Genomic DNA, 26,691 nt, shown 5'->3' on the forward strand with positions numbered 1-26,691 from the left:
TCTCAGATCTATGAACAAAAAAGAATAAAATATGAAATAAATTATATTAAATATACCAATAGTTATTATGAGGATAAACCAATAAATATTTTTCCTATAAATGTGAAGATGTCTCTTATTATCAATTTCTCAACTTTTTAAATTTTTTCAGGTGTTTTTGTCAAGTTCAGGGGTCAGCACACTATGGTCTATAAGCCACATCTGGCCTACCACTTATTTTTGTAAAAGAAGTTTTATTAGAATGCAAATAAAATTCTAAAATGCTAATTCTTGTATATATCATCTATGGTTCTTTTCATGCTATAACATCAGAGTTGAGTAGTTGCAAGACCATAAGCCTGCAAAATTTTAAATATTTACTATCTGTCCCTTTACATAAAGTTTCCATTCCCCGATCTAGTTATTAAGAATACAAGTTTTACACACACATTTCAGTCTTGTCTGAAGAACCAGATTTTAGTACTTAACTACATTAAGAAAACGATAAATTTATTCTTTTTGTGTTTACATAAAAACAGAAAAAATATGGTGGAAAATAACACCAGGGAAATTGGATAGATAAGTTAAAGCACTCTATGGCTGAAATAAAAATATGTGGCCAAAATGTCTTTCCTTGGGAAAGAAAATATCTATTTTTTTTCCGGAATGAATATTCTCCTGCTTTCTTTTTTCTTTACTCTTCTTTTTATTTTGAAGTAATAGGAATACCTGTCTGTGGGCTGGGAAATTGGAAGGGAGGCTTTACCTCATGAATTGAAGAGAAGGAATCCATTCTCCTGCCTGAAAGTGTCTTAGGGATTCTCTGGAGTCTAAAAAGTTGTAAGTGGAAAAAAAGGTCTTTTAAATACTCAATTCAAGTGAAACAAATTCCAGTTGCATCCAAGAAGGTGTGTTAGATATCAAACTATTTCAAGGGGTAAAATCGATAAAGCTCAGAGACTGATTTAATATTCCTTTTTTTATACAATTTATTTATTGAAATACAATTCATATACTGTAAAATTCACCCTTTTTAAAGTACACAATTCAGTGGCTTTTAGTATATTCACTATGTTACGTAACCTTCATTACTAATTCCAGAGCATCTTTAGTTCCCCCCAAAAATCTCATTTATCATAATGATCGCTTTCCATTCCTCCCTCCTCCAGCCCCTGCAATCACTAGGATAATTTCTGCTTCTATGGATTTCCCTATTCTGGACAGTTAATATAAGTGGAATCATACAATATATGACTTTTTGTGTCTATCTTATTTTACATAGCAAAATGTTTATGAAGTTCCTCCCTATTGTAGCGTGTATCAACAACACTTTATTCTTTTTAATTTCTAAATCATATTCCATATATATGCCATATATATGCCCATATATTATATATATAATCATATTTAATCATTATATATAATTATATATATAATCATACATATATATATCATTCTAGTGTTCATACAGTTCTGAATTTTAAATTTTATTTGGTTGCTAATAATCATTTTAAACTTTTTCTTTTTGGCAAAATTTTGATTTTTTAACATAAAGGTAGTACATACATGTGATTTTTTAAACAGTTTAAACAATGCATAAAAGTTAAATATCTCTCAGAGAAAGATGTTTTCCCCATCTTCCCTCCTTGAGAGTCCCTTCAAAAGAAAATAGGGAATGAGAATAAAAATATGATTATATTTTACTGAAATGAAGATATGTGTGTAATTTGAAAACTTTGATATGAGTTAAAAAAGAGGATGGAACTTAATGTTGACTTAAACATTATTGGGAGGATAGAAAAGTAATATCTACAGACATTAAAACTAAGAAGTAAAAATGTATGTAAATGGAAAGAAATATATTTTATATCATTATTAAATAAACATAAGTATTTACTAATAGAATGTGAGTAGCTATTGGGCACTGACAACTCTCAAAACGTGGAATTAGATTGAACACCAACACCCTCATTTCCTAGGGCACACTGAGTTTCCCAAAATTCTTGATTTTTATCACAGCAGTCTTGTAAAACATGTCAAGGAGGGGCACCTGGTCAGTCCAGTTGGTTGAGCCTCCACCTTCAGCTCAGCTCATGATCTCATGGTTCGTGAATTCAAGCCCCACTTTGGGCTCACTGCTGTCAGCATGGAGCCTGCTTCGGATCCTCTGTCCCCTCTCTCTCTACCCCTCCCCCACTCTCTCTGTCTCTTTCTGTCTCTCTCTCTCTCTCAAAAATAAAACATTTAGGAAAAAAAGATGTCAATGAAAGGAATGTAGATATGACATCATGAGAAAAACTATGGCTCCATTTAATATTGAAACTATGATCTAACTTGAGGTAGTATTTTGCTTGGTGGCTGGAAGATGTTGAGTATTGCTGGTTTCCTCAACAGTGTAAAATATCTTGCAGCACCCTTGTGACTTTGATGTAATACATCAAGATGCGTTGGCACAGTCTGTAAAATGTGAAGTTTGATGTAGTAGTTTAGGGCCATAGGTGTTTATGTAAACAAAGACACCAACTAAGCAAGTTTAAAAAAAAAGCAATTTTTTATTCTAGGAAAATCAAAACAACACAACAACAAAGAATGTGAAATTATCATCTAACATCTATTTATTTTCCAGTATAAAATATGAAAAATGTAGAACCCACACTAGCCTTCGATTCTCTCCTTACTCCCCCAGTTATTGTTAATAATACCACTGTGTCACATGTTTTAAGTGGTTGCCTTTATAACTTTAAATAATTTAATGCTTTTATTTACTCACCCTTCTGTTCCTATTTTTATTTGGGATACTCTCTTCTATTCTGTGCTTGTCTAGTGAGCTACAGATCTGAGTTTCTGTTTCCTACCCTAACCCGGCTCACCCCTTAACTAGTTCCATTGTTTCTTGGATTCTATTTTCTACCTTCTTTGATTTATTTTTACTTTTCATTGGAGTATACCTAACTAAATGTAATTATTTCCTAGAAAGAATGTCTAAATTGTAGGCTTTTATTTTTATTTACATATTGGAAAAATGTATTTCCTCACATAATTGAGTATTGAAATGTACATGGATTTTAGATTTAATACATGACTTGCTCTCACAGCTTTGAATGCCTTACTCTATCATCACATCCAATAATAATGTTAGTTTGATTATTGCTTCCTTTAGATAACCTCTTTCTCTTTGGAGCTTTTATCATTTTTCCTTGCCATAGAAAAAAGCATTGAAAAATGTATGCAAGTGTGTTAGGTGCAGGCATGGATATTACTTACTTATCTTTTTCAGCATCCCAGCTAAACTGTATTAATGAGAACTTTTAATATGAAAAGCTGTATCTTTCTGTGTCTCAGAAAAATTTTTTTAATTCAAGTTCCTTAACATACAGTGTAGTCTTGGCTTCAGGAGTAGAACCCAGTGATTCATCTCTTACATATGCCACCCAGTTGCTCCCCCCAAAAAGTGCCCTTCTTAATGCCTAGCACCCATTTCCCCCCCCACTCCGTCTCCCCTTAAGCAACCCTCAGCTTGTTCTCTGTATTTAAGAGTCTCTTATGGTTTGCCTCCCTCTCTTTTTGCCTCCCTCTATGGTTTGCCTCCCTCCATTTGTCCTTTCCTTCCCCTATGTTCATCTGTTGTGTTTCTCAAATTCCACACATGAGTGAAATTATATCTGTCTTTCTCTGACTGACTTAGGAAAATTTTTATCATTTATTATTTTGAACATTTTATCTTCCCGTTTTCCTCTCTCTGATAAAACTCTAGAATCAGATGAAATTCAGACTTTCTGTATGTATCCTTTTTGCCTGTTAGCAATCAAGTAATGTTGCTCAAAATTTTGGGATACTTCCACAACTCTATTTTGAAATAAGAGTTTTGCATTTTAACCACTTCCATTCTGTTTTACAGTCCTCTCAATATTTAGTATGTCACTAGTATTTGTACTTTTTCAGAGTTCTTTGGTTTTTTTTTTTTTACCAACTCTTATGTTTTCTGAAAAATTTGCAACAAATGACATCCATAAAATCTTAGAAGACTGCCTTGCACGTAGTAGGTTTTTTACTTTGTGCTTTTATTGCAGCTTGTTATTATATTATGGATTTGAATATCCTCCTATATATTCTTTAATGACACTGATTTAACTAATCTTTTGTTGGTTTTTTCTGGTTCCTTTTTTTCTCTGTTTATTTGGGGTGAATAATTCTGCTGGTCTTACTCCTTTCCTTTCATATTGTTGATTTTATTCAAATACCTGTGTTTCCTATGTGTGAATAAAAGCTGACCAATATAGTTAGCTGGGCTGGTCTTTTTTTTTTTTTTTTTTTTTTCCGGCAGGCTTCTCATCTTAAAAGGAAACTCACCACAGACCTGCTTAAGTTGGAGGGAGTCTGTAACGTAGGTTCCCCGGGTGAGAAAGAGGTAGATACGGGAAGAAATATGGGGGTGTTCCCTCTTGGGCATAGGTGCCTTTCCTCCCTGTGAACTGCAGACATCTTGATGTTGCTGGGTCTGTGTTGCTTCTCTTTTCCATTCCCATTTGGACCAGTTTCTTCAATAATATGGTTTATTATCAGTACATTTTTATGATCCTTCCATCCTTTCCAGTTTCCTTGAAATGGTAGTTCATTGTTGGCAGCTGGGTTTTTCACCGTGTTGCTCTGTGCTCCTTTTTTTCTTTGAATTTTTGATACCATTTTCATGATATTTAGGGAGTCAATGGAGATAAATACATATGCCCTATACAGGGCTGACTCTTACAAGCTTGGAAGAACCAGTTATGAACATTTCAAGAATTTTTGTGTGCGGGTTGTTAAACATTTCCATTATTAAATAGTACATTATGTAGCTTGCAATTAAATTATATTGAAAACAAAAGTAATAAAGACTCAAAACTAATTGCTTCCTAATTATTTTACTGTCATCTATCATCTTGAGGTTATTTACACATATTGCATCTGTATGTTGTTAATACTATGTAATAGTGAGCTACTGCATGTATCTTCCTAACTCTACATCCTGTGACATGACATTAGTAGGTTGAAATTGGCCATTATGGAAATATTTACACCACAGAGATCAGCCAATGCTACAAAGCAATGTTTTTACCCCCCAGATATTTGGTTGTTAAACATTTACAGCCAACACTGCTTTTGTCTCAATCACTGACCTTATGTGACACTGCAAATTTACTGAACATTTTGGAAGAAGATCACACACACACACACACACACACACACACACACACTGGATAAAGTCACTCACACTCTCCTTTTATATGTTTTATAAATATGATGTATAATAACCCATATTAATTGCAATTATTGTGCTGTGTGTCTTAGCAAATCACACATCATTTTGGAAAGTGCCTGAATTTTATCATATATTATAATGCTGTTTTGATCTCCATTAAATCTTGCTTAAATAGGGTGTCTGGCTGGCTCAGTTGGAAAGTTATGTGACTCTTGATCTCGGGGTAATGAGTTCAAGCCCCACATTGAGTGTAGAGATTGCTTTAAAAAAATCTTGCTTAAATAATTAGAACAGTTATAAGAGGTTATCTTATTGTGAGATGCTTCTTAAATAGATCTAACAAAAAAAAACAACTTGTATCTCTGAGAATGATATCAAAAAGCATACATTATAATAACTATTATTTTATTTACCACAAAATAGAATAATTATATTCACGAATCCCACTGAAAATTGTTAAAATAGCTATTGCGGGTGGATGTTACAAGGTGGGATGTTTAGAGCAAAGTTTAGGAAGTGAGACTGTCATTGTCAGAACTGAGTGTTGTGAGTCTTGCTTACCCCTTTCCAGGTAAGTGGAATCTACATAACTGTGAGGAAAAGAGAATGAACTTTTGCAAGATCTAAAATCTTAGCCTTGTAAACACTTGCTTCATTGTGCTCTTACAAGGAAATGCCTTTTCTCTGTTGTAACAATAAACTTTCCTGAAGTACTCTCTTTTCAGTTTATTATTTATGGAGTCTTTTACTAGTAAGAATCAAAATGCACATTTTCCTAAACTGATCTCTAGGCCTAGCTCCACAAGTCAAGCCCAGGGGCACTTATTACTTCCTGCTTATTCATTTCTGACTAATTTAACAGTGAGTGCTAACTGGGGAAAATAAACTGTAAGAGGCAAATGGGTCACCTCTGTTAGATTGAAAAAATAGCCAGAGATAAATACTAAGCTCCCATGCCTTCTTTTCTAAACATTTTCTCTTCTTCCTCTTCCAATCTTTTCTCTCTCTTTAATGACATCCAAAAACTCTAATCTGAATGTGCTTCTCTCCAGTGTTCTAAAAAGTTGGCAGCAGGATATCAAGAATGAGCGTCTCTGTTCTTTCCTGGTTACCACTGCCAAGTGGAATAGGTGGTCTTATGAACTGAGCTGGAAATGCCATATGCTCAGCCCTGTACAAATAAACTGACAGCATGGTACTCAGAAGAAGTCATAAAAGGCTTTCTAGCTGAGGGAGATAATGTCCTCATTGCAGAAGAGGTTAGAGTCACAATACATTGAGGGAGAAGCCAGGATATAGAGCAGCTACAAGAACTATAGCTGGTCCCACCTCTGTTTGTTAATGGAGCTAGATTTAATCAATGGCCAAGGTTGTACAATGACCCTCTTAAATGTCAACCATATCTATGTGAGAAAACGACATACTTTTTCATGCTGAAGTTTTAACCTACATGTATGCAACATCAGGTGATAATAGAATACTCTTATTAATGTATATGTATATGAAAATCGAGACCTCTCTCTTGAATTATTTTGACTACTGCCACGTTAGAGATGGGGAGTTTGAGGAGAATGATTGTCTAAAGTAATAATCAGTATCCTAAGCAATTGAACTATTTTCTCTAGCTGCCTGTTCACAAATAAAGATATTAACCCTAAACTAATAAGTGTAAAAGTGAGTTGCATGTACGTCTAGCGTGGTAATGGTAGTAGATATCAGAATGGCAAGGAAGAGGGGATAGACATTTCAAACACATTCTTTTCTTTCTAGTTTCTTTTACTATTCTTTAGAATTTGCCATCAACAGGGGCACCTGGGTGGCTCAGTCGGTTGAGCGTCCGACGTCAGCTCAGGTCATGGTCTCGCAGTTCATGGGTTTGAGCCCCGCATCAGGCTCTGTGCTAACAAACAGCTCAGAGCCTGGAGCCTGCTTCGGATTCTGTGGGTGTCTCTCTCTCCCCCTCCCCTGCTTATGCTCTGCCTCTCTCTGTCTATCAAAAATAAATAAATTTTTAAAAAAATTTAGAACTCGCCATCAACAAACTAACTGTATTGGTACAACTAAAGAACCGCCGAATGCCTCCTATATCCTTCAAAGGTGTTAGAGCAGCAGGAAAAAGGAGCATAAAGTTTCCACTGGAAACTTCTTAGAGCTTTTATTTAGGAAGATGGACCAATGACTCATAATTAGCCATGTATTTATTAAGTATTATACAATTTTGAGTCTTGTTTTATTTTTTAAGTTTATTTATTTATTTTGAGAGAAAAAGAAAGAGAGGGAGGGGAAGAGAGAATCCCAAGCAGGGTCTGTATTGTCAGTGCAAAGCTTGACTTAGGGCTCGATCCCATGAATCATGAGATCACAACCTGAGCTGAAATCGAGAGTCGACGCTTAACCAACTGAGCCACCCAGGCACCCCTATTCTTTTTTTATCTATTAATTTTATTTTATTTTTTTTTCAATATATGAAATTTATTGTCAAATTGGTTTCCATACAACACCCAGTGCTCATCCCAAAAGGTGCCCTCCTCAATACCCATCACCCACCCTCCCCACCCTCCCACCCCCCATCAACCCTCAGTTTGTTCTCAGTTTTTAAGAGTCTCTTATGCTTTGGCTCTCTCCCACTCTAACCTCTTTTTTTTTTCCCTTCCCCTCCCCCATGGGTTTCTGTTAAGTTTCTCAGGATCCACATAAGAGTGAAACCATATGGTATCTGTCTTTCTCTGTATGGCTTATTTCACTTAGCATCACACTCTCCAGTTGCATCCACGTTGCTACCAAGGGCCATATTTCGTTCTTTCTCATTGCCCTGTAGTACTCCATTGTGTATATAAACCACAATTTCTTTATCCATTCATCAGTTGATGGACATTTAGGCTCTTTCCATAATTTGGCTATTGTTGAGAGTGCTGCTATGAACATTGGGGTACAAGTGCCCCTATGCATCAGCACTCCTGTATCCCTTGGGTAAATTCCTAGCAGTGCTATTGCTGGGTCATAGGTAGGTCTATTTTTAATTTTCTGAGGAACCTCCACACTGTTTTCCAGAGCGGCTGCACCAATTTGCATTCCTACCAACAGTGCAAGAGGGTTCCCGTTTCTCCACATCCTCTCCAGCATCTATAGTCTCCTGATTTGTTCATTTTGGCCACTCTTACTGGCGTGAGGTGATATCTGAGTGTGGTTTTGATTTGTATTTCCCTGATGAGGAGCGACGTTGAGCATCTTTTCATCCCTAGTCTTGTTTTAGATAAGAAATTTAGCTTATGGTCAATCCCTTCATGTACAGTTTGAAATCAAGTGATACTGAGGTTCACCAGGAGTGGGTTTTTAGAAGGCATTATTCATATATGGTGTAGTTGAGTTCAGTTTAACAAACACTGAAGTCTTCCCATGAACTGGAATGTATTAGTTTTTAATAATAAAAAAGACTAATAGAATATAGCTCCATATAAGAGCCAAGTGCATGAATAATATGCAGGAGCAAAAACTTTTTTGTTATTAACAAAGTGCAAATTACCAAGTATTTATTGACTATCTTAAATATTATCTTGAGGACCTATTAATCATAAAAATGTATTAACAATATAAACACACGAGTAGAAATAAGAGCTTTATGCTTTATTAATTGCTTACTAAGTGAAACACAGAAAACATAATTACCCTGAAATCATAATACTAGCTCAAGGAATAAGGGCAAACACTACTGGTGTTTTGGCATCTGTATGGCCAGGTATGGCTGAAAATTCAGCCATAATAGGACTTTCTGTGGGCCTCTGCTGTTTGAGCAAATTTTTCCAGCATTACAGCTTTTCTTTTCTCAATTGGCCACTGCTATTCTAAGAGATGCATACCAGCTTTATGTGTCATTATGTGTAGGTCTTTATAGCAATATTGTAAAGAAACAAACTTTGAATGCACACATATCATATATACACAAAATTACAGTAGTTTTAGATAATGGGCTGTGGAGTCATTCTTTTATTAGATGTGTGAGCTCAGAAAGATTAAATATTATTATTTATCCTAAGTTTACTCATGTCTAAAATAGAAGCTATTATAATTTAGCCTATAGCTAATATAAAGTAGTTAGCATAATTAAATATTTTAAGTTTAAGAATGATTTCTTCTGATCTATTAAACTATTTTCTGGTCATTCTTTCCATTTATTTGATGCTTTAATATAATTTATATTTGTATATATTTTAAGGTATGTAATAACATGTTTTAGCAAATGCATTGGCTTCACAAGGAGAGTAATGAAAAACCTATTAAATATTACTATGTTTGTTTGTTTAATCTGGAAATTTTATTTTGTCCATGTCAGATTCATATCATGATTTATACAGAGTGCACTTAAAATTAACTTGTTCCTTTTTAGTGTTGTTTCAAAACATATATATAAATGCAATATTAAAAATAAAAACTTTCGGGGCACCTGGGTGGCGCAGTCGGTTAAAGCATCCGACTTCAGCCAGGTCACGATCTCGCGGTCCGTGAGTTCGAGCCCCGCGTCAGGCTCTGGGCTGATGGCTCAGAGCCTGGAGCCTGTTTCCGATTCTGTGTCTCCCTCTCTCTCTGCCCCTCCCCCGTTCATGCTCTGTCTCTCTCTGTCCCAAAAATAAATAAACGTTGAAAAAAAAAATTAAAAAAAAAATAAATAAAATAAAAAAATAAAAACTTTCAAATTCATTGTCAGAATGCAGCTGCTAAAAATATTCCATTTTTTAACTTTTTCTCCCTTAAGGCAACTCGCAATTTATACTCTATAATCAGGTGCAGAGTATAGGTTAACAAACCAAATATTTTATACATACTATCCTTTTTAAAAAAAAATTAAGTTTACTTATTGATTTTGAGACAGAGAGAGAGAGAGCAGGGAAGTGGCAGAGAGAGAATCCCAAGCAAGCTCTGCACCATCAGCACAGAGCCTGATGTGGGGCTCGAACCCATGAACTGTGAGATCATGACCTGAGCCAAAACCAAGAGTTGGTCATTTAATCAGCTGAGCCACCCAGGCGCCCCTACACTATTCTTTAATAACCTTTTTTTGTGTGAACACATTTTATTAATAATTTACTGTATAAGTTTAATGCTAAACTCAAGACTTTTTTCAGCTTTTTTTAGTAGTATTTGCCTCCTGGTTACTAGATTGCTTACTGTTATATTGTGTTGTGTTGTAAATGGTTGTAATTTTGGCAAAATAATTAGCCAAAGGATAATTCAGCTTATTTCAGTCTGCTAAAAACTGCTCTCATTAGCTTCCTTGTGGAATCCTCTTCTTGACCCCCCTATTGTATTCAGGAAAGCACCATGTTTCTAAAAGCCTAAGCTTAAAGATTTATGGTCCTTTTGTGAGCCCTCCTACTTATTTTCTCATTCAGCGAGTTCCCATGTTCTTCAATTATTCCTCCGCAATGCCATTTGAAGAATTTTTCTACTCCCATCTCCCACTGGTCATTACTTGTACTCAGAAAAACTCTCCCAGCTTTCATTTACTACCAGACTGTCAGTTCTGATCCAGTTTATACACCTGCTGTTAGAGTAATTTTCCTACCAGTGGAATGAAACCAAACCAAAAGAAAATTAAGCTGAAAAATAAAGAAACAAACCAACAAAGCTTTTGATTTAAAAGTCTTCCAATTGGCAATCAAATTAAAAATCAACCTCTTAGATTGATGGTCAATATTTTCATTCTCCAGTTCAAATTGTTCCAGTTTTAGGTAATATGATTTCCATGTATGCCACATGCCAGAAATACCCATAATGGCATAGATTGTTGGTTACTTACTAAATAGACCTTGCTCCTTGCTGAAAGAACCTCGGTTTTCTTCAGGAATCACCTTGCACAGTTCCAGGGGATGAATTATAATCATGGTGGATTCCTTTTCCTTTGGCCAGAGGTTAGTCTGAGGTGGTTATGTGACCAACTCTGGCCAATTAAATATAGAGGAATTAAGCTTGGAATATTTTGAGATAGATGTTTCTCTGGGTAAAAGAGGGACATATAGGCAATGGTTCCTCCACCCCCTTCCTTTTTGCTTTGTTGTGGAATGAGAACCTGGTGTCTGAAATTATACTAGCCATCTTGGGACCATGAGACAACAAAGGAAACAAATGTCTATAAGCTCAGGGAAATGGAATATGAAGGATGGGAAAATTGGATACTGAAAGATAGTAGCACTGTTAAATCAACCGTGGAATCTTTTACCTGCATACTTTTTAATATCTTAAGAGATAAAATTGTTTCCTTAATGCACATCACTGTCTATTTTCATTCAATAATCCAGTTCCTGCAATGCACTATGTCTTTACATGTAAGGGTTCATTTACTTAGAACTTTGACCTTTCCCTCAGACCTTCATGAAACTAACCATCCTTCAATTTCAGCTTATGTTCTTTTTCCTGTATAAAGTCTACATTGATTACTTTGTTTTAGTGCTGACTGTATCTTCTTTAGAGCAAGATTACATTCTACTATTTCCTTCTTTCAACTTACTCTATGTTACTGAATCTCAGTAACTACACATAGAACTTATTTCCTGCTGCATCCTCAGAGAATACTTTTCATATAATAGACACTCATTAAATGCATTTTATACTGACTCATCAGTAATGCTTCGTGAAATCTCATCAGTCTGTGAAAGGTCTGTTCTTCAATCACACTTCAGTTCTCAATATAGCTACTAGGTAGACATGTGGCCAGAGCAGGGCTTAAGATTCTATTTGGTACAAATCTTTTAATTTCCCAAAGATTAAATCTTTTAATCCTTGATACAAAGTCATACATTCCTTTAAGACAGCATTATTGCCTTTCCTTAGAGTAAGAGGAGAATAGTTCACAAATTTCTTAAGATAACTGAACTTTACTATATGTACAGATGTACTTCTATAAATAACTCCTTCCATGGGTATGCATGTGCATGTGTGTTAAGTGCATATGTATATTTTATTGTGCCTATCTCAAAGTTATTTGTCTACAATATACTTTCCCCAATTGAAGTCATTTACTTTCAAAAGACATTCAATAACAGCTTAAACCTAGTGTGCCTTCCTTAAACTTGTGAGCATAGATATTCAAAGATACATGTGCTACTTAGACACTTGTTTATCTACATGGATTTCTTTTCTTTCTATAAATAAAACAAAACAACAACACCCAACTATGAGAAGTCCTGGAATGAATCAAAATAAACATGTGTAATAACAAGTATTATCGGCAGGCATTATTAATAGACTATTACATCATTAGATTAATCAAATCTATGAAGTATACATCTGACCATAATTTTGAAATATTTTGTTTAGTTAAAAATACATCTTTAATAGTGCAGATGATATTCATGCTCAGAAATATTGGGGTAAGTGGTTGAATTTTCCAAAAGTGTGTGTTAGGATAACATAGTAGCTAAGTAGGTCTACATGACTGATGAGGCTGCATGCCATGGCTGAGTGTATCTGCTCCACCTGCCTGAATATATAAAATGGCTCATGATGCATGACTAATCATCTGTGAGCATGTGCTGTCTGATGAAACCATTCCACCTGCAAGGGCTCATTATGTAGTTTATAATTCCATTTTCAAAAGAAAAAAAAAGAAGGAAGGAAGGAAGGAAGGAAGGAAGGAAGGAAGGAAGATAAGTTCCTTATTCAAGTCAATAGAATCTCCATATCTCGGTTCCAGTTGATTTTCACTAATTGACTTTACAACCACGGGGAAGGAGTGAACAGATGGATTAACATGGAGAGTGCTGACACAGGAATCTGGCAGTAACCATATGAACAGCACTGCTCTAACTCACCATCACAGGTGGATGAAGAGTGTACTTTCTGCCATAGAGGGCAAGTGTGAATTGCTGACTTGACAGCAGAGATTAAAGCATTCACCTTTGTTCAAGTTTTGACTGCGTTAGTATTTTTAGGAAAAGGGAGGGAAGAAAATGGTTTGAAATATTTTGTAGTGGTAATGGAATGTGACATCAACAAGAACAGACAAATAGGAGGGCAGGCTGGAATGGAGTGAGCTTCTGACAATGTTCTATGGTGAAGATGACTAGGCAAAGGATCGAATGCTTATATTTTCACACCAAGGTACAGAATCTGTTTCCTATCAGATTAAACATCTGTTGGGTCTCATTAACTCTATAAACAACAAAAATTGGCCAGACAATCTTCATTTGATGTGAAGGAAGCAATAATCTAGTCATTCTTTTTACTTTTGATTCTTTAATATAATTCTCCAAGGGCTTCCCACTTCAAGAAAGAAAATTCCTAAGGTAAACTCCATGACCTTATCTTGAAAAATATCACTTCTGAATCCTAATAAAATTATAGCTAGGATCTAGCCTTAGTTGGAAACAGATTAATGAAACACCAGAAACAGCTTTAAAATGTATGAGTTCATAAGTTTGAAATAATACCAGAAACTTTTTGCAAAAAGGGGAGAATTTCAATTTTAATTTTTTTTTTTCTTCCACGTTTTTATTTATTTTTGGGACAGAGAGAGACAGAGCATGAACGGGGGAGGGGCAGAGAGAGAGGGAGACACAGAATCGGAAACAGGCTCCAGGCTCTGAGCCATCAGCCCAGAGCCTGACGCGGGGCTCGAACTCACGGACCGCGAGATCGTGACCTGGCTGAAGTCGGACGCTTAACCGACTGCGCCACCCAGGCGCCCCGAGAATTTCAATTTTAATGTCAGTTAGTAATGATGTAACCTCTCATGTTTAATCAATAAATCATTGGTGAAGGATTGGGGAGTTTATATAGAGAGTTTATACTTACTTCTTTTATCCAGTTTTAATATAAGAATCTAAGGTGGGGCACCCGGTGGCTCAGTTGGTTAAGCATTCAACTTTGGCCTAGGTCATGATATTGCCGTTCCCAAGTTTGAGCCCCGAGCTGGGCTCTGTGCTGACAGCTCAGAGCCTGGAGCCTGTCTCCCTCTCTCTCCTTGCCCCTCCCCAACTCATGCTCTCTCTCTCTCTCTCTCTCTCTCTCTCAAAAATAAACATTAAAATTTTTAAAAATATATAAGAATCTAAGGCTTACTTGGAATTCAATGCTAAAAACTGGAGCCAGTATTTCAGATTAAAGGTATTGTCTTTGAAGGTAAAATGAATTAACCAAAATCACTGGAGTGTTTCAGTGTTTCCATTCAATGCTTAACCCAGGAAAAAAAAAGCCTACTGAGTTTATATTTTTCAAGAGGATGTTTATGTATATGTGTGTTTAACATGTGTATAAATAAGATTCCATGAATATATATAGATATTATCATTACTTTATAAAATGTTCAAACACAGACATAATATATTTCTTCCATTTCTCACAGTTTTAAGATCACTGCTTTATGAAGGATTTCAAATTGACCTCCATATAATCATCAGTTATAAAGGTTGTAAAGGTCATTTCAAATTGACCTCCATATAATCATCAGTTATAAAGGTTGTAAAAGGTTTTCTTTTGTGAAAAAATCATTACAAGATTATTGTTTTGTTTTGTTTTGTCTTTTAGTTCAGAGATGTTTTGGGAGAATTTTTAGATTTTATAATTAAAAATATCATCTACATCAATTTCACTCAAATTGAATGAAAAGTAAAATATGGAAGAATATTAAATATTTAGAAAAGGAGAAGATTCAAAACAGCATGAAATGATTAATACTTAGTTGATTGCATTTATTAACATGCACTTTATAATAATAATGACATGTTATAGGATTTTTAGGTTGGCATTACTATAATATTTTTGTTTGCATAATTCAGTGACTAGCCTCTAATATCAAAATGTGTGAAGTTGTCATGATGATTTATTTTGTTTTATTTTTAGAATCTCTTAATGTCCAACTTTCAATCACTCTCTTCTTTCCTCATCCACTCTATGGATGCATTGATTAAAATATCTCTCTATTAGGGATAGTAGGTGGTTGGGTATATGAATATGAAATTTGGAATAAAAGTTTCAACTGGAACTATATATATTTTAAAGTCATCCACAAAAAGATTCTTTTTGAAGCCATAAGGCTACATGAAATCACTAAGGCACCGAGTGATGAAGAAGGACCAAGACTTCGGCCTTGCAGCATTACAAAATTGGAGTTCTGGAATAAGAAGAGGAATGAACACAAGAGACTGAGAAGGAGTGAACAGTGAGAAAGGAAGTAAAGAATATGGTGTCCTGGAGGCTCAGATGTAGAGAACAATCAGCTTTGTCCAAAAATGCTGACAGATCAGAAATGTGCTATAGACTAAGAATTAATCATTTTGTGATAGAGAAATCATTTTTAATCTCGACAAAAAACAAATTTGGTGAAGAGTTGGAGCAAAATCAACAATGGAGTAAGCCTGAGGTAGAATTGGGCAGGGGGAATTAGAAAAGGAAGTATAGACAACATTTTTGAAGAGTTTTGCTGCAAAGTGGATGAAGGAAATGGGACAATAAATACTGGAGAACTGGTGCAGTCATGAAAAGGTATTTGAAATTGATAGACATATTAGCATAATATTATATTGATGAGAGAAAGAGAGAGGGAGAGAGAGGGGAGGGAGAAGGGCAGAGGTGAGGGGGAGAGAGAGGGAGGGTGAGAGAAAGAGCGAGACAGAGAGAGAGACACACACACAATGGTATATGGTATAATAGAGAAGAGTAAAAAACTGCCACAGGAAAGTAAGTAAAGGTAGGATCTGGAGAACAAATAGAACAAATAGGGATGGAGTTTGGGGAGATGAAAGGATAGTGTATATCTGTGATGCCAGGTAGGGAGGCAGATTATGTGAGTGCAGATAGATGGTAGGGGAGATAGGTGGGTGTAGCTGGTGTTGGAGGTCTATGGAGGTTCTCTTCTGATGCTTAAATTTTGTCAAAGAAATGTGAAGGAGCATGATTGGCTCAGAGTGAATTTTGGGGTGAGACTGTTAGAGATTTAAGAACAGAATAAAAAAGGTATGATATAGTCATCTGGAGGGAGGAAGAGTAAATAGGCTAATGAAGTAGAAAGTGATCACATAGGTTGATTAAGGACATATTGTGAATGTGCAGCATTAAATGTGCACTTGAGATTCACAGTCATGAAATTAAAATGAGAAGAGTCAGCACAATTGAGAGATTTTTCTCTTAACTGTGGATGTAGGACCAGAATAAGTATAGAACTGAATTTAACAAGGGTTATGCTTTTGCCAAGAAAGTACAATAAAGTGTGAAGGGGGGGGATTCAAGGGTATAAGCAAGGTGCTGATTATGTTAAACCATGGAATTCAAGCTAAATAAAAAGGAGAGAGAAGGTATGAAGATATGGGGATGGTGAAAAGTTACAAAATCGATGGATTAGAGATCCCAATGTGTTCTAAGTATTTTGGAATCTGTATTATTACAGGAAATGAGATAGAATGATAGAAAGTGGGGGTCAGTGAATGTGAGTTATAAACTGAGATGACAAAGAAATTGATGTTATTGGCATTGACGAGAACTGGGGTGTGACCATGGCAGGTGGTAATTGTGGAAGTGTAGAAGACAAGATCGTTGTAGGAGAGGAATTGATGGAAATGAGAGACTAAGGTGGAAAAGAGGCAACAGCATAAACCTTGAACCCACAAGAATATACGAGGAGCAATGTTGGAGATTGATAATGAGCTACAAGCTAAGTCATGGAAAAATATAAGGGAGAGACATAAAAATGTGAGGGAAACACATGCAGCAAAAATGATAGATTGTGGATGATGTAAATGAATGCTATGAGATTTAAAGCAGGCTTTTTTTTTAGGAAGTAGGGAGGAAGAATAGCCTGAGAGCAACAATGAACAGTGAAGATGTCTACTTCACTGTTGTAGCAACAACAGACACCACTGGTGAAAGATGTAGGGGAGTTAGGGGCCTCAAGGAGGAATGAGGTCTTCTGGAGACAAGTGTGGAGAGAACATTCTGAAAAGAGGTGGAGGGTAACAGGGATTTCTCTAATGTGTTTCAGAGGGCCCAGTAGAAGGGATTTGGGGGTAGCCAAGGGGTGGGAGAAGTGGATGAAGAGGCTAGCATACAGTGAGTGAGACTTGTCCCCTGCATCTGGGACTTCTTGGGGGTGAATAAATGTATAAAAAGACCTAAAAATTTGAAGGGATTAGTGCTACGGCTGGCCAGGTTGCTATTTGGGTGGGGTTGGGCAGGAAGAAACCTTAAGTGATGCCCTAGTCCTGGTGATGCAGTTGAAGAGGTTGGGAAAGATGGATTTGGAGTTCTAGTGGGGGCAGACCCACTCCTGACTGCAGGCTCATAGTCACGAACATGCAGGTGTTGTAAGTGGTATATCTAGAGAGGACTTCCCAGCTTCAATTTGGGCCTCCACTGGGTAGGGGACAAGTTTACTGACAGTGTTCCCATTCCTACTCGAACCCCAGGGTGCAGTTGTGAAACTCTGGGGGAAAATCCGTTGTTACTCAGAACATGTGGGCCTCTGAAAATGAGTCTGGAAAGCCAAGGAAGCTTGATCTTAGACCCATGTGCATGCATCTTCCCAGCCTGTTATTGTTGAATAAGTGATCTACGGAATGACTTCCTTCCTTCCTTCCTTCCTTCCTTCCTTCCTTCCTTCCTTCCTTCCTTCCTTTCTCTTTCTCTTTTTCTTTCTCTCTTTTTCTCTTTCTCTCTGTCTTTCTTTTGAGAGACAGAGACAGAGGGTGCAAGTGAGCAAGGGGCAGAGAGAGATCATAACCTGAACCGAAGTCAGATGCTTAATGACTGAGCCACCCAGGTGCCCTATGGAATGGCTTTTTTGAAATTTGTGGGGCACGTGGGTGGCTCAGTTGGTTAAGCTGCTGACTTCAGCTCAGATCATGATCTCACGGCTCGTGAGTTCGAGCCCGTGTTGGGCTCTGTGCTGACAGCTCAGTCTGGAGCCTGCTTCAGATTCTGTCTCTCTCTGCCCCTCCCCTGCTCATGCTCACTCTCCCTCTCTCTCTTTCTCTTTCTCTCTCTCAAAAATAAATAAACATTAATTTTTTTTTTAAATTGTTAAGTCTCTTGGTATCCACAATTAAAAAACAAACAAACAAACCCCAAACTACTATTGTATTTAAGATGCATGGAGAAAGCCACTTTGGGGACCCTTGCCCCCTGGTGCTGCTTCTTTCTTCCTGGGCTAGGGCCATGTGGAGATGCTCAGCAGCATCCATGCTCAGCAGCATGGGTATGCAGCCTGGAGATGCTCAGCAGCATGGATAAACTCAGCTCCACGTTCATGAACTTTTTTTGAAATGGAGGCAGGAGAGGTGGCATGTACATATTTTCCTGGGTATTGAAAGAGTGTTTCTCTGCTAAAAAGATGGGTAGTGAAATAGAAATGTGATTTCCTGGCTTCTTTCTCTACTTTAACAGTACCCAGCCTAACCAAAGAAAAACTCTTAGGAAGTTACATTTGCTCCTGCTCTGTGTTCCCAGCTCTATTCTGGTGTGTGTGTGTGTGTGTGTGTGTGTGTGTTTTAAACTCCTTTCCCAAATCACATATAGTTTATTTCAACTGTGTGTATTGTCTCAACCCCATCCTGTAACTATCGAAAATGCTGAACAATGCAGAGTTGTATTTAATTGTTGATTTAATTGTGTCTTATAATGTATTTAATAAAGATTTTATTCTGTATGCATTTTACTACATCTGATATAAGCCATGCAAAATATTCCAGCTATTAGATATAAAGTATTAACATTCTTTTTTTAAAAAAGTTATCTCTCCACCTAATGTTGGGCTCAAACTCACGACCCTGAGATCAAGAGTCGAATGCTTTAGTGACTAAGCCAGCCAGGAGCCATTTACCATCCTTTTTATACTTGATATTTAAGCGTTTCTTGAAGCATATAGTAATTTTCCATAATATTTCTAAATACTGGTGTTTTGAGTCTGGCTTCACATATTATCAAATGCTAGATCTTAGTTATCTTGGGAATGACTACAACATAATGATCAAATACATATTTTTGTACTTAGGTTTAAAAACACTTTTCTAATGATGTATATACACTATCCCTTTTGACTTTTGGAAAAAGTAATGTTGTGATAAAAGGACCTTTCATGGTTTTTCACATTTATTTCTCACATTCCTCTAAGTTGGGCTATGTTTTTCAACCTCAGCTGACATCGTTTCTCGGCCTTTTGGCCAAGATCAAGTGTAGTATCTGTTCTTATCAGCTGACAGAGGGAGAAACTGAAGAATTCAGCAATTAAATAATTCGCCCACGTTCACTCAATTATTTACCCAATGTTGAAGAAGTAGGAAAACAGATTTGAGCTCAAAAGACAAACCCAAAAGCCTCAGCGACTCACCGGTGCAACACGCCTGCTCATCCTCAAACTAATACAAGTAGTTTGTTATTTGCATTTTAATTTAATTCTGTTCATGTAATACTAATGAAAGGTGTTGTGTAATACTAATTAAAAGGCACGGTGTACACTTTATTTGTCAGGCCCTGCGGTATATGGATTATCATATGTAAGACTCCTTTAAGCCTCGCTGCACTATAATGTGGGGATAGTTGCCATTGTATAAGAGCAAAAACAATTTATCTGTCCAAAGACACATTCTTGTTAAGTGGGATAGCTGGGCGTCAAATACAGTCAGACTCCAGATCCCGCAATATTAGTTGAGAGTTCAAATATTTCAGCGAAAATCCAGGTTGTAACAAATGTATTTTTTCCAGGTATAATGTCTGAAATTTTATAGTCTCTATGGACAGTTATATAACTTAGGCACAATAGCTTTAGAGCAATCCAATCGGTCAACTGTCAGTTTCTTAAATTCAAAAGAAGTTTTTGGTGCTTTTGTGCAAAATTCTAAAGTTAAAATAAAATGCCTAATTTGCACAAAGGCACCAGAACATTCCCTGTTTTCTCCATTAGTTTTATCCCAGTGAACATTGTACTATTCCTAAATATTTGATGAAGGCGATGAAGTGAATTAGTCCTCCAGATTGTGAAGGCTTGTGGAGTTATGCCCTTTTGGAAGCATTTTTTTTGTCCTAGGAATGTCAAAGCTGGCAACTTTTTGATGGCAGTTTGTTTCTCCATCTGTCCCATACATTTAGAACAGTTGTGAAGTGAAGAATGGATTTCATACCATGCAAGTAGGTATGAAATCCTTTTACATGTTGCCAATCTGATTTCTCTAGGGAGAAGTCACCTGCGTGTTGGGCTTCTCTGACTGCCCAGGTGGAATGGTTACATTTTTTGACAAATCTTAAGAAAGCTTAAAAGTGACAGAGAAATAAATTCTAAATATTGGTGTTTGTGTTATTAGTTGGGGTAGATTAGACTATGCTCTGGTGACAAATATACTTAGTGGCTTGACATACAAAGTCTGTTGCAGGTGCCACAGCAGGGCAACTTCCTTTCAGACTGCACCTTGCGCATCCAGAATGACAGAGCAGAAAACTCCCAGGGCATGTGAGTGCCAGAGGGTTAAGCAGAAGCTATTTATGCCTTACACCGGAAGTGATATAGGCCACTTCTCACAGTCCCCTGTGAGGTCACAAGTTCCCATCTAATATATGAAAGCAGGAAGCAGCAAGTAAGAGAGGGTAACTGGATGTGGGTGAGCAATCTCACTATAGTAATCTCTACTATAGCTCACAGCCCTCTTTGTTCAAAACATTTACCTTTCAATATTCTAGCCTTTTTGATGATGCAGATTATACAATCTGATATATCATCCAGATAAGTAATGTAGCTTTGAGTTGTTTAATAATTTATTTTGAAAGAGAAATCAAATTTACCACTTTTGGGGAATTCATTTATCCAAATTTTTGCCTTTTATGTTTGAAAAGATTATTTATGTAATATTGTAATATGAAAAATTAACGTTGCATAATTTTCACAAGCAAGAGGTAACTAGAAGATGTATACATTCCTAGTTTTCTCTAAAATATTGTCATCTCTAACATGGGAAGCATTTTAGGAATTTTAAGGGCTTCTGAACAAGCTGTGTGTTTCTGGCTGAGTGACTTAACCTCCCAAAGACATATGTCCTTAAATGGATGCAGGGAAAGTGGCAATATCTATTAGAAAGTTGTAGTTATTGAGAAAATTTGTGTAAAACCCTAAATGTGAGACAGGAAAACCATCAAAATCCTAGGGGAGAATATAGACAGTAACCTCTGTGATATCAGCTGCAGCAACTTCTTACTAGACATGTCTCTGGAGGAAAGGGAAACAAAAGCAAAAATACACTGTTGGGACTTCATCAAGATGAAAAGCTTCTGCACAGCAAATGAAACAATCAACAAAACTAAACTGCAATATTTAGAAAGGGAGAAGATATTTTCAAATGACAAATCTATGATAAAGGGTTAGTATCCAAAATCCATAAGGAACTTATCAAACTCAACACCTAAAAACCCCAAATAATCCAGTTAAGGAATGGGCAGAAGACATGAATGGACATTTTTCCAAAGAAGATATCCAGATGGCTACCAGAACATGGTAAAATAGAACAAAAATAGAACATGAAAATATGCTCAACATAACTCACCATCAGGGAAATACAAACCAAAACTACAATGAGCTATCACCTCATACCTGTCAGAGTGGCTAAAATTAACAACACAGGAAAAACCAAATATTGGCAAGGATGTGCAGAAAGTGGAACCCTCTTCCACTGTTGGTGGGAATGCAAACTGGTACAGCCACTCTGGAAAACCATATGGGGTTTCTCAAAAAGTTAAAAATAGAACTACCCTGTGATCCAGCAATTGTACTACCAGGCATTTACTCAAACGATACAAAAATACTGATTCAAAGGGATACATGCACCTTGATGTTTATAGCAGTATATCAACAATAGCCAAATTATGGATGAATAAATGGAAAAGGAAGGTGTGGATCAGCTGATGAATGGATAAAGAAGGTATTATATATATATATGAATATATATATTTATAGGAATATTATATACAGGAATATTATTTATATTATATTATTATAATATAATATATTATATTATAATATACTAGTATATTATATTATACTATATTAATAGTACATTATAATATACTAGTATATTATAATATTATAATCAGAAAGAATAAAATCTTGGGACGCCTGGGTGGCTCAGTCGGTTGAGCATCTGACTTCATCTCAGGTCATGATCTCGAGGATCGTGAGTTCGAACCCCACGTTGGGCTCTGGGCTGACAGCTTGGAGCCTGGAGCCTGCTTCGGATTCTGTGTCTCCCTCTCTTCCTGCCTCTTCCCTGTTCATGCTGTCTTTCTGTCTCTCAAAAATAAACGTAATTTTTTTTTAAAAAAGAATAAAACTTTCCATTTGCAATGATGTGGATGGAGCTAGAGTGTGTTATGTTAAGCGAAATATGTCAGAAAGACAAATACCACGCGATTTCACTCATATATGGAATTTAAGAAATGAAACAGATGAACATAAGGGGGGGAAAAGTGAGGCAAACCATAAAACAGACTCTTAACTATAGAGAACAGGGTTGCTGGAGGTGAGGTGAGCAGAGGGATGGGATAAAGGGGTGACGGGTATTAAGAAGGGCATTTGTGATGAGCACTGAGAGTTACATGTAAGTGATGAATCACCAAATTCTACTCCTGAAACTAATATTACACTATATGCTAACTAACTAACTGGAATCTAAATAAAACTTAAATGAAAGAAAGAAAAAGAAAGAAAGAAAGAAAGAAAGAAAGAAAGAAAGAAAGAAGAAAGAAAGAAAGAAAGAAAGAAAGAAAGAAAGAGAAAGAAAGAAAAAGAAAGACAGAAAAGGCATAATACTTTTAAAAACTACAACAGCTTGTGGCATTTACTGAACCTCAGTGAAGTTAACTAGTACTATACAGAGCTGAAAAAGTGATAATTGTGTCTATCAATCTTGACCCAAAACCAGGTTTATACATCCATTTGTTATCTACAGATTTCCCAAATGCTAAAAATGCTACTAAAGATTTTCCATAAATAATTGTTAACATACTTTGGGAGCCAAAATGAAAACTTATTCTAGCACATCTTATTCTGATAGTTTGTTTTTAATGTCTTTGATGATTTCTCCTGCTCTTATTCTCTGGTTTTTAACATTAAAGCTCTTTTTGTGTACTTAATTTCCACAGAGAAGGTATAAATCCAGGAATGTATAAATTAAGTATGATTGTTGTAGACCTATAAAATTAAAAAATAAGAAATGTTATGTAGTTTTCAGAACTCTTTTTTTAATGTTTATTTATTTTGAGAGAGAGAGAGAGAGAGAGAGAGAGAGAGAGAGAGGATGCATGTGTGCAAGTGAGGGGAAGGGCAGAGAGAGGGAGAAAAGAATCCCAAGCAGGCTCCACTCTCAGCACAGAGCCCAACGCAGGGCTCCATCCCATGAACCATGAGATCATGACCTGAAAGGAAATCAAGAGTGAGACTCTTAACAGACTGAGCTACCCAGGCACCCCTTCAGTACTCTTAACTTCATGGTTAGGGTTGTATTATGGGTTGAGTTGTGCCTTTCTCAAAACTGATATTTGGAGTTTCTATCCCCAATACCTTAGAATGTGATTTTATTTGGAAATAGTCATTGCAGATGTAATTAGATGTGTTAGGAAGAGATCATACTAGAGTAGGGTGGGCTCCTAATACAATATGACTGATGTCCTTATAAAAAGAGGAAATTTTGACACAAGGACATGTACAGATTGGAGATGATGTAAAGACTCAGGAGAATACTATCTACACGCCAAGAGATGACTTATGTCACCACCCTCAGAAGGAACCGATCCTACCAACAGCTCAGTCTTAGACTTCTGGGCTCCAGAACTGTGAAAGAATAAATTTCTGTTATTTAAGCCATCCAATTTGTGGTACTTTGTTATGGTAGCCCTAGAAAACATACATAGGTTGTCATACATTTCAATCTTACATATATTTTAAACTCCATTAGAAATTATTAATATTGATATACATTTCCAGGACCTTATGAGAAAATCTTGCAGTACCCGGTATAATCTGAGATATCCTTCCTCAGCTGCATAACTTGCCCAGATAATATTAAATTATAAAACTCTTTTTTTATTTTAGAGAGAGAGAGCACAAATGAGATAGAGGGGCAGTGGGAGAGAGAGAGAGAGAGGGACAGAAAGAGAGAGAGGGAGGGAGGGAGGGAGGGAGGGAGGGAGGGAGGGGGAGTCTTAAGCAGGCTCCATGCTGAATGTGGAGCCTGTTGCAAGGCTTGATCCCACAACCCTGGGATCATGCCCTGAGCCCAAATCAAGAGTAGTACATCCAACCGACTGAGCCACCCTCATGCCTCTAAATAAAACTCTTAAACTATATGACTGGCTTAGTAAAAATGTATTTTTTAATGTTTATTTATTTTTGGGAAAGAGAGAGACAGTGTGCAAGTCAGGGAGAAGAGGGAGACACAGAATCCGAAGCAGGCTCCAGGCTCTGAGCTGAGCTGGGCACAGAGCCCAATGCGAGGCTCAAACCCACAAACCATGAGATCATGACCTGAACCAAAGTCGGATGCTTAATCAACTGAGCCACCCAGGTGCCTCATAAATGTATTTTTTTTAATAGAGGGAGTTTCTTGTCTCCAACTGTCCTAGGGCATTATGTTTTGCAAACTAATCTGTGCTCTTAAAGTTCACTTGTGTGGAAGATGTGTACATCTTTGCACTCTGCTGCATGGGTGGTCAGCAAAGAGTAATTGCTCATCCACAAACTAGCTGGAGATATAAATGTCTTTTGTTGGCAGTGGGAGGTTTTGTAATGTCAAAGGATCTTTCAATGGATTTAATTTATGTAAACTAAATTTAGATATATCTCTAGCTTTTGGACATCAGAGGGCAGAAGGACATGTGGTACAATAAATAGATGTCTCTTTTGGGCTATATAACAATATCTTAACTCTTTAGAATTTAGTGTCTATGTGCATTTTCTATAGCAACACTTCCTTGGGTCTTTATTGCAACGATTCCTGATTTTTTCAAATGATATTTTTCGTGTGCATGTAGACTGTTGAAGCTCGAGATAAATAATACATGAAGTCTTTCAGCCATGCCTTTAATGCGAGCACTGAAGATTTGTTTTCAGAGCTAAAACTGTTGATACTGTGGCTCTAAACCTGAACTTTAAACACAAATGAAATTTCTCTTTTTAGTTTGCTCCTGTCCTCCTCTCTTCCACTTTTCTCCCATTTATATTGTGGCAATGAACACTTGATGTCATAAAATATCCCCCTAGGAGCAATTGAATGTGTGTCTAACTGGGAAGAGAATGTGTAGACTCTAAATCAAGATTCTTTATTTTACCCAGGAGGAGCTACTGTAATGTTTGTGAGGCCAGAGTACACAAGGCAGAGATCAAACTTGGGAGCAAACCTCTCATCATTACCTTTGTGATTGCCAATTTGAATCTTTCCTCTTTTTTTTTTTTAATGTGTGACTTTAATCTTCTCAATTTAGTGTCCTCAGGTGGAATCCTACAAGTATATTTTTTTTTTTATATAAAATGACCGGTTGAAAAAGAAAAATCGTAATGGTACTCATTGGTCCTGATGAGCAGAATTTGATAACCTCCTTCACCTGCCAACCCTAGCTTAATGTCACAAGTGCTATGTTGTCAAATTGTTATATATTCACTTTGACCTTATACGTACCAACTGTGTCTTATTTATTTTGGATATTGTTTTTCATCTCCAAGAATGGAAATAATTCTATCATGCACTTGAATGTGCTTGTGTGTTGATGATAAAATTTCCATTGTTTGTGTTGAATAACATCATGTCTTCTCTTTGAGTTCAAACACTGTAAGGAGGAAGCACTTACACATGAACATTATTACTTATTTCTGGGCTAGCTGCTGTCCTGGTCTATATAACATGATTTACCTGTGGTTCATTGTTTTCAAACTTTAAGACAAGATTCTTTTTTGAATTCCATTATGTAAAGTTACTCAATGTCATGATCATAAAAATTATATATATTATAGACACTTTCTATCATAATTATCTTATTTTTTATAAGAATAGATTGAAAATCAGACAACTGTTCATGGTTGTCAGTTATAAGTAGTGGAGAGTGACCTTGAACTCTGATCTACCTTTCAATACACATTTTACACACATCACCCTATCACTCTGCTTAAAAACTCTACTGTTTCAATCCACTGTTTTCAATTCACCTAACAACTTGGATGAAATATCTGTTGACTATAGTAGTTGGGTTTTGAAATTTTTTTCAATGGTAATGAAAAATTGGCTCTCCTAACTTGAGCCAATTTCCCCATTAGTATCCCTTCTGAGTCATTTATAAGATGGTTCAGTTGCCCCTGGGGTTATTCTTGGAAGAAACATTCTCTAATTAATATTCAGTTCTCTAGTTCTGTCACACAAGGCCCAGCACATATATCAGCACATAGTAGGCCCTCAGTAAATATTATTTTCTTCTCTGCTTTCTCTTCAGTAATTTAATTTGCCTGTCTTTGTCCCTTTGGT

At 36.4% G+C, this 26,691-nt stretch overlaps 1 long non-coding RNA gene and 1 pseudogene across 12 annotated transcripts in view; both read left to right on the forward strand.

The window, feature by feature from the left end:
• Positions 1 to 26,691, forward strand: part of LOC147581049 (uncharacterized) — a 530,577-nt gene that overhangs the window by 316,549 nt on the left and 187,337 nt on the right. The window lies entirely within an intron of this gene.
• On the forward strand, positions 19,343 to 19,466 carry LOC112863025 (U2 spliceosomal RNA; annotated as a pseudogene).

Source organism: Puma concolor, chromosome B2, assembly GCF_028749965.1.
Source record: "Puma concolor isolate L17-30 chromosome B2, mPumCon1.1.hap2, whole genome shotgun sequence".
Taxonomy (NCBI): Eukaryota; Metazoa; Chordata; class Mammalia; order Carnivora; family Felidae; genus Puma; species Puma concolor.